This window comes from Entelurus aequoreus, linkage group LG24, assembly GCF_033978785.1.
Source record: "Entelurus aequoreus isolate RoL-2023_Sb linkage group LG24, RoL_Eaeq_v1.1, whole genome shotgun sequence".
Classification (NCBI taxonomy): domain Eukaryota; kingdom Metazoa; phylum Chordata; class Actinopteri; order Syngnathiformes; family Syngnathidae; genus Entelurus; species Entelurus aequoreus.
The window spans coordinates 29,213,074-29,223,352 of NC_084754.1; the positions used below are offsets into that span (position 1 = coordinate 29,213,074).

The 10,279-nt window shown below is 34.5% G+C and overlaps 1 long non-coding RNA gene across 1 annotated transcript; it reads right to left on the reverse strand.

Annotated features, from left to right (window-relative positions):
- Nucleotides 1-2,444, reverse strand: LOC133641640 (uncharacterized). The gene is made up of 3 exons (XR_009824313.1): nt 2,321-2,444; nt 1,383-1,426; nt 1-1,237 (listed from the first exon to the last, which is right to left on the reverse strand). It is a non-coding gene; the product is annotated as an uncharacterized LOC133641640 (long non-coding RNA).
- Nucleotides 2,445-10,279: the final 7,835 nt, after the last annotated feature.

Genomic DNA, 10,279 nt, shown 5'->3' on the forward strand with positions numbered 1-10,279 from the left:
AATAATAATACTAAATAATGACACATTTGTAATATTTCTTTTTGACCAAAACCTTTTGGGATCAAGTCTGAGTGGAGGCTTAAATGTATCTTTTTTATACATATATTGTATTGGTTTTTAAAATAAAAAATATCAAAATGGCCCACGCTTGCTTTGATTTTTCAGTGTGCAGCCCTCAGTGGAAAAGGTTTGGACACCCCTGATTTATATCTTTGTAGATGATTCTACATACCTGTATGTACAATATAAACCACATTATGTTAGTACATCAGTCGAGGAAAATGAGCAAACTACATAAATAACATCCTGTAATTTATTTTTGACATATTTTTATCTTGATTGATTGAAAATTGACACCCATGAGTTGACTGATGAACATTATCACATAATTTATTAAGACAGTATAAATAACAACGAATAAAGATAGAATACTATTAACCGCAACATGCAAGTGTAAAAAAAAACAACAACATTATGATTTGTACATTTTCAGAATACGCTTGTTCTATTTTTAAACAAAGAAAACAATCTGAAGTTGTCTTTATTTTTAAGTTATCGTGCTGTGATTTTACCAGTCCGGCCCACTTGGGAGTAGATTTTTCTCCATGTGGCCCCCGATCTAAAATGAGTTTGACACCACTGTTTTACCACGTAGGGTCAAGTTTTACATTTTTTGCCCAAAATACACTGGTCAATGTGGCATTTTTGTATTTTTTATGACCAAAATAAAGTTTGCACTAAGCCCAAAATAGACAAGTCAACCTGGATGATATCTTAGATTGTACTTTTTTTTTTTGGAATTTTTTTTACAAAGCCATAAGCTTGAGTTTCATATTATTAAGTTTTAAAACACATACATATGTCTCACATGGATGACACTTGATTTCTTTAAGGTAAAGTTTCAAACAGGGCTGCCGTAAATCAAAGTGTAAACACACGCTGCAGTTAGCACATTGCATAGGTTTCAACATGTCAAATAGGTCTCAACATGTCAAATGGGATTTTCCCTGATAAATTGCCAAATCTTGATCCGTTTTCCACTGCACTTGTGTACATACAACCCGAGTTTGCGACCCACGCAGCTCTTCGGACTTTTTCTTTTTTCCTGCCTGACAGGGGGAAATGGTTACATAATTCCTATAATTTCATATGATTTCATCAATGTGTCCTGATCGGTGAGTGTGAGGAAGACTTCTTGAGTATGTGACCCTCATGGTAAGATAACCATGAAAACATCCTAGAAAGGAGATCATTAATATAGAGTTAATTTTGCATGAACAGATTGTAAATTACTGCTGAGTGTAAAGATAAAACAGATAAGATGGTTATCTGTTAAATTTCACTATAATGTGAAATGTTAAGTGTTGATGTGTATTAAATACCAGTTGTCCGTTTATACCAGTTGGGAATGAAGAACTGTGTGTTCCTGTTGAGTGAAATGATGCCTCAGAGAGTTTATTCCTTCGACACACACATATATATAATATATGTATATATATATATATATATATATATATATATATATATATATATATATATATATATATATATATATATATATATATATGTATATATATATATATATATATATATATATATATGTATATATATATATATATATATATATATATATACATATATATATATATATATACATATATATATATATATATATATATACATACATATATATACATATATATGTATATATTTACATACATTTATATACACATATATATATACATACATATATATGTATGTATGTAAATATATATATACACATACATATATATATATATATATATATATATATATATATGCATATATATATATATATATATATATATATATATATATATATATATATATATATATATATATATATATATATATATATGCCTGTATGTACGTATGTATGCATATATGTATGTATGTATATATATATATATATATATATATATATGTATATATATATGTATATATATTTACATACATTTATATACACACATATATATACATACATATATATGTATGTATGTAAATATATATATACACATACATATATATATATGCATATATATATATATATACATTACATACATATATATATATATACACATACATACATATATATATATATATATATATATATATATATATATATATATATATATATATATATATATATATATATATATATATATATATATATATATATATATATATATATATATATATATATATATATATACCTGTATGTACGTATGTATGCATATATGTATGTATGTATATATATATATGTATATTAATAAGTACAGACCTAACTGCTTGGCATCTCTGCCTGTCGCACCTCCTCCAGTGCACTTCGAGGTCAGCTGCAGGGTCGTCAGCTGGTGCCACCGTTCACTGATGTTTCGCCCCCAAGCCAGGACACCTTGCGGTGGGGGGGGCAGTGGCTAAGCGGGGACATCTCCCCGCGCCACTCCCTGCAACTGACCTCAATGGGGTGTTGAGCCCCAAGTGTTGTCCCTCCTTCTTAGCCACATCCAGAAACTTGCCTTCTCTGCCTCCTCTGCCAACTCCTTGATGGCCCTCCTCAGGCTGGAACCAGTCATTCCCGCCACACGCAGGAGCCGGGCCGCAGAACCTCCTACGAAGCCCCAGCATCCGATCTCCACGGGGTGAATGGACGCAGACCAGCCTCCCCCCTTGCAGTCCTCTGCCAGGTCGCTGTACTTTGACCGTTTGAACTCATGTGCTACTGGTATTCCCTCCTCCCATGGCACGGTTAGTTCAATTATGAGGACTTTCTTAGCAGCTGAGGACCACATCACAACGTCTGGTCTTAGCGTTGTCTGTATTACCTCAGTTGGGAAGACTAGCTGCTTGTCCAGGTCAACGCGCATCTCCCAACCCTTACCAGGGGTAAGCAGACGTGATGATCTTCCCGCCTCTGTCTTCTGTCCTACCTCTCCTGGTTTGATGAAAGTGATGTTTGGCCGATGGGGATCTGTGGCGTTGTTTGCCCCGACTCTGCTTCCGAACCACTGGGTGAGGTTTGGAGGGCATGGCAGAGTGTCATACGCTGCCCTCACGAGGAAGCTGAGCCGAGATTGAGGAGTTCGCCAGATGTCACACCGTATTTTTCGGAGTATAAGTCACTCCGGAGTAAAAGTCGCACCGGCCGAAAATGCGTAATAAAGAAGGAAAAAAACATATATAAGTCGCACCGGAGTAGAAGTCGCATTTTTTGAAATCTTATACATCTAGTCTCTTACGTGAATGAGCTAAATAATATTATTTGATATTTTACGGTAATGTGTTAATAATTTCACACATAAGTCGCTTCTGAATATAAGTCGCATGAAAAAAACTGCGACTTATAGTCCGAAAAATACGGTATATGTACAGTCATGCTCATAAGTTTACATACACTGGAAGAATTTATGATTTCTTGGCCATTCTTCAGAGAATATGAATGATAACACAAAAACCTTTCTTCCACTCATGCTTAATGGTTGTGTGAAGCTATTCATTGGCAAACAACTGTTTACTCTTTTTAAATCAAAATGACAAAAGAAAGTACCCAAATGACCCTGATCAAAAGTTTACATACCCCAGTGACTTTGATCTGATAACATGCACAAAAGTTGACACAAACAGGTTTGAATGGCTAATCAAGGTTCCAATCCTCACCTGTGACCTGTTTGTTTGTAATTAATTTTATGCAGTTCAATTACCTTTTCTCGCAGATCCTTTGACAATTCTTTTGCCTTCCGCATGACTCAGAATCCAGAAACATCTGTGCAGCACTGGATGAAAGATGCAAAGGTCTGTCAGAAGCCCAGAAACTCACTGACCTTTTATACACACACATTAATTACAAACAAACAGGTCACAGGTGAGGATTGGAACATTGATTAGCCATTCAAACCTGTTTGTGTCAACTTTTGTGCATGTTATCAGATCAAAGTCACTGGGGTATGTAAACTTTTGATCAGGGTCATTTGAGTACTTTCTTTTGTCATTTTGGTTTAAAAAGAGTATCTCAAAAAATTTGAATATTTCCTCAGACCAAGTAAAAAAAAAAATTTAAAACAGCAAAACAAAATCAAACATTTGAAAATGTCAATTAACACACTCAGTACTTGGTTGGGAATCCTTTTGCACGGATTACTGCATCATTGCGGCGTGGCATGGAGGCAATCAGCCTGTGGCATTGCTGATGTGTTATGGATGCCCAGGATGCTTCAATAGCGGTCAGCAATAATGCTCATTTGCATTATTGGGTCTGGTGTCTTTCAGCTTCTTCTTCACAATACCCCACACATTCTCTATGGGGTTCAGGTTAGGGGAGTTGGCAGGTCAATCGAGGACAGTAATGCCATGGTCAGTACACCAGTTACTTGTGGTTTTGGCACTGTGGGCAGGTGCCAGATCATGCTGGAAAATGAAATCATCATCTCCATAGAGCTTTTCAACAGATGGAAGCATGTAGTGCTCTAAAATCTCTAGAAGCGTCTGACTTCGGCTATGGAAAAGAAGCACTGGACAGTTGCAGAGTGGTCCAGAGTACTGTTTTCAGACGAAAGCAAGTTTTGTATTTCATTTGGAAGTCAAGGCGCTAGAGTCTGGAGGAAGGCTGGAGAGGAGCAAAATCCAAGTTGCTTGAAATCCAGTGTGAAGTTCCCACAGTCAGCAATGGTTTGGGGAGCCATGTCAGCTGCTGGTGTTGGTCCACTGTGTTTCATCAAGTCCAGAGTCAATGCAGCTGTGTACCAAGAGACTTTAGAGCACTGCATGCTTCCATCTGTTGAAAAGCTCTATGGAGATGATGATTTCATTTTCAATCCCCAGGTGCATGTCTTTGACTGAATGGATGAATGAATGAATGCTTTATTTAAAAAAAAACCATGTGAATACTGCATTACACTTGAAGCACTAGATGATATGTTTGAAAAAGAGTAGGAAGAAGCATTAGCTTATTAATTCCCACCCCTTCTCCATTTAGTACCTAGTACTATAGGTTGTCTTACTTCCTGTGTTTTTTCTTCTTTAATACCCTCCACCAAAAATGACAATCACTAACAAACAACCACACCATAACTGACTGTGTCCAAATAAATAACATCAATAGCAAACGTTGCTAAATGTGAGAACCCTGGTATTAGTCATACCTCTCTTCTTCCCTGTACTTTTTAAATACCAACTGTTTGCACCGCTGTTTGAATTTGCTCTTTAGAGGTGGAAGGAAGTCGGAGTACCCGGTCAGTCACAGGGAGAACATGCAAACTCCACACAGAAAGACCCTGAGCCCAGGTATCGAACCCAGGACCTTCTTATTGTGAGGCATATATACACACACACACTCACACACATTATTATATACATATACATATACATATATATACATACAAATACTGTACACATATATACAGTACAGGCCAAAAGTTTGGACACACCTCATTCACTGAAGGCATCAAAACTATGAATGAACGCATGTGGAGTTATATACTTAACAAAAAAAAGGTGCGATAACTGAAAACATGTTTTATATTCTAGTTTCTTCAAAACAGCCACAGCCTCTGATTACTGTTTTGCACACTCTTGGCATTCTCTCAATGAGCTTCAAGAGGTAGTCATATATATATATATATATATATATATATATATATATATATATATATATATATATATATATATATATATATATATATATATATATATATATATATATATATATATATATATACACACACACACACATTTAAATAATCACACACATATACATACATACACACATACAGTATATACATAAAAATAAATATATACACAAATACACACACGTATATATACATACTTACTTACATATATATATATATATATATATATATATATATATATATATATATATATATATATATAGATGTATAGATTTTTATATATATATATATGTATATTTATATATACATATATATACATATGTATATATATGTATATACAAACCCCGTTTCCATATGATTTGGGAAATTGTGTTAGATGTAAATATAAACGGAATACAATGATTTACAAATCCTTTTCAACCCATATTCAATTGAATGCACTACAAAGACAACATATTTGATGTTCAAACTCATAAACTCTATTTTTTTTTTTTCAAATAATAATCAACTTAGAATTTCATGGCTGAAGCCACGTTGATGTAACACGTGGCTTGGCATTGTCTTGATGAAATAAGCAGGGGCGTCCATGGTAACGTTGCTTTGATGGCAACATATGTTGTTCCAAAACCTGTATGTACCTTTCAGCATTAATGGCGCCTTCACACATGTGTAAGTTACCCATGTCTTGGGCACTAATACACCCCCATACCATCACAGATGATGACTTTTCAACTTTGCACCTATAACAATCCGGATGGTTCTTTTCCTCTTTGGTCCGGAGGACACGACGTCCACAGTTTCCAAAAACAATTTGAAATGTGGACTCGTCAGACCACAGAACACTTTTCCACTTTGTATCAGTTCATCTTAGATGAGCTCAGGCCCAGCGAAGCCCATGGCGTTTCTGGGTGTTGTTGATAAACGGTTTTCGCCTTGCATAGGAGAGTTTTAACTTGCACTTACAGATGTAGCGACCAACTGTAGTTACTGACAGTGGGTTTCTGAAGTGTTCCTGAGCCCATGTGGTGATATCCTTTACACACTGATGTCGCTTGTTGATGCAGTACAGCCTGAGAGATCGAAGGTCACAGGCTTAGCTGCTTACGTGCAGTGATTTCTCCAGATTCTCTGAACCCTTTGATGATATTACAGACCGTAGATGGTGAAATCCCTAAATTCCTTGCAATAGCTGGTTGAGAAAGGTTTTTCTTAAACTGTTCAACAATTTGCTCACACATTTGTCAACAAAGTGTTGACCCTCGCCCCATCCTTGTTTGTGAATGACTGAGCATTTCATGGAATCTACTTTTATACCCAATCATGGCACCCACCTGTTCCCAATTTGCCTGTTCACCTGTGGGATGTTCCAAATAAGTGTTTGATGAGCATTCCTCAACTTTATCAGTATTCATTGCCACCTTTCCCAACTTCTTTGTCATGTGTTGCTGGCATCAAATTCTAAAGTTAATGATTATTTGCAACAAAAAAAATGTTTATCAGTTTGAACAGAACATCAAATATGTTGTCTTTGTAGCATATTCAAATGAATATGGGTTGAAAATGATTTGTAAATCATTGTATTCCGTTTATATTTACATCTAACACAATTTCCCAACTCATATGGAAACGGGGTTTGTATATGCATATGTATGTATATATACTGTATAGACATATACATGTATATATACTGTATATACATGTACATACATATGTATATACAAATGTATACATGTATATATGTACATACGTATATATGTATATGTATACATATATATACATAAACATACGTATATATGTATATATATACTGTATACACATGTTTACATTATATACATGTGTATATACATATTTACATTATATACATTTGTATATACATACATACATATATATGTACATACATATATATACATACATATATATACATATAAACATACATATATATGCATACATACATATATACATATACATATACACATATATATACAGACATATATACATACTGTATATATACATACATAATATATGCATATATACATTAATACATATATACATACTGTATATATACATACATATATATGCATATATATAACATTAATACATATAATATACATACATGTATACATACTGTATATATACATACATATATATGCATACATATATAAATAAATAAATGATAAATGGGTTATACTTGTATAGCGCTTTTCTACCTTCAAGGTACTCAAAGCGCTTTGACAGTATTTCCACATTTACCCATTCACACACACATTCACACACTGATGGCGGGAGCTGCCATGCAAGCGCTAACCAGCAGCCATCAGAGGCAAAGGGTGAAGTGTCTTGCCCAAGGACACAACGGACGTGACTAGGAAGGTAGAAGGTGGAATTGAACCCCAGTAACCAGCAACACTCCGATTGCTGGCACAGCCACTCTACCAACTTCGCCACGCCGTCCATACATATATATACAAATTTTTTACACACACACACACACACACACACACACACACACACACACACACACACACACACACACACACACACACACACACACACACACACACACACACACACACATATATATATCTATCTATCTATATATATATATATATATATATATATATATATATACACATATATACATACATATATAGATACATACTGTATATACATATATACATACATATATACATATATATGCATACATATATACATATACATATATATACACATATATACTGTATATATACACATATATACATACATACTGTATATACATACTGTACATATATATACATACATATTTATACATATATATATATACACACATATATTAAAATATACATATATATATATATATAATATATATATATATATATATATATATATATATATATATATATATATATAATATATATATATATTATATATATATATACATACGTATATGTATACACATATATAATATACACACATATATATATATTTATATACACACATACACTATATTGCCAAAAGTATTTGGCCACCCATCAAATGATGAGAATCAGGTGTCCTAATCACTTGGCCCGGTGTATAAAATCAAGCACTCAGGCATGGAGACTGTTTCTACAAACATTTGTGGATGAATGGGCCGCTCTCAGTGATTTCCAGCGTGGAAACTGTCATAGGATGCCACCTGTGCAACACATCCAGTCGTGAAATTTCCTTGCTCCTAAATATTTCAAAGTCAACTTTATTATAGGAAAAGTGAAGAGTTTGGGAACAACAGCAACTCAGCCACCAAGTGATAGGCCACATAAACCTGACAGAGAGGGGTCAGCGGATGCTGAAGTGCATAGTGCAAAGACTTTCTGCACAGTCAGTTGTCTCAGAGCTCCAAACTTCATGTGACCTTCCAATTAGCCCACGTACAGTACGCAGAGAGCTTCATGGAATGGGTTTCCATGGCCGAGCAGCTGCATCTAAGCCATACATCACCAAGTCCAATGCAAAGCGTGGTATGCAGTGGTGTAAAGCACGTCGCACTGACTGCAGTGGAGACGCCTTCTCTGGACGGATGAATCACGCTATTCCATCTGGCAATCTGATGGACCAGTCTGGGCTTGGAGGTTGCCAGGAAAACGCTCCATTTCGGACTGCATTGTGCCGAGTGTGAAATTTGGTGGAGGAGGAATTATGCTGTGGGGTTGTTTTTCAGGAGTTGAGTTTGGCCCCTTAGTTCCAGTGAAAGGAACTTTGAATGCTCCAAGATACCAAAACATTTTGGACAATTCCATGGGATGGCACTTCAAGTTCATATGTGAGTAAAGGCAGGTGCCCAAATTACTTTTGGCAATAAAGTGTATATATATATATACATACCCACACACCCACACACACAAATATATATATAATATATATATATATATATATATATATATATATATATATATATATATATATAATATATATATATATATATATATATATATATATATATATATATATACATTTATATATATATAATATATATATATATATGCATTGGCGTTGTTAGGCCTATTTTAGGGGGGCTCAAGCCCCCCTAAAATGTTCTTAAGCCCCCCTAAATAATTTGGTGTTAAAAAAAAAAATATATATATATATAATTTTTTTTTTTTTTACAAATACATGCTGACACATTTTTATTATAAAGTGGCCCGAATATGATTTTAAATAAATAATCATATAAACCTCTCATTATTCACTCAGTTTCCCCTCACTTCATAGTGTAAGGTAGAGAGCCCCTTTAGTGTGTCGGTATCCAATCCATTCCACTTGTTCATATAGAAAATGCCCACATCACTCAAAATCCAGTCCGCATTTTATCTGCGACCTTGCTTGCGGTCCTTGGACTTGTTCATATGGAAAATGCCCACATCACTCAAAATCCAGTCCGCATTTTCTCTGCGACCTTGCTTGCGGTCCTTGGACTTGTTCATATGGAAAATGCCCACATCACTCAAAATCCAGTCCGCATTTTCCTCTGCGACCTTGCTTGCGGTCCTGCAGGTGTACGAAGCACATTACCACACAGCCACTGCAAAACAAGAACCTTGTTCTGCAATTGTAAATAATTTAGTTTTTAAGTTTTGTGT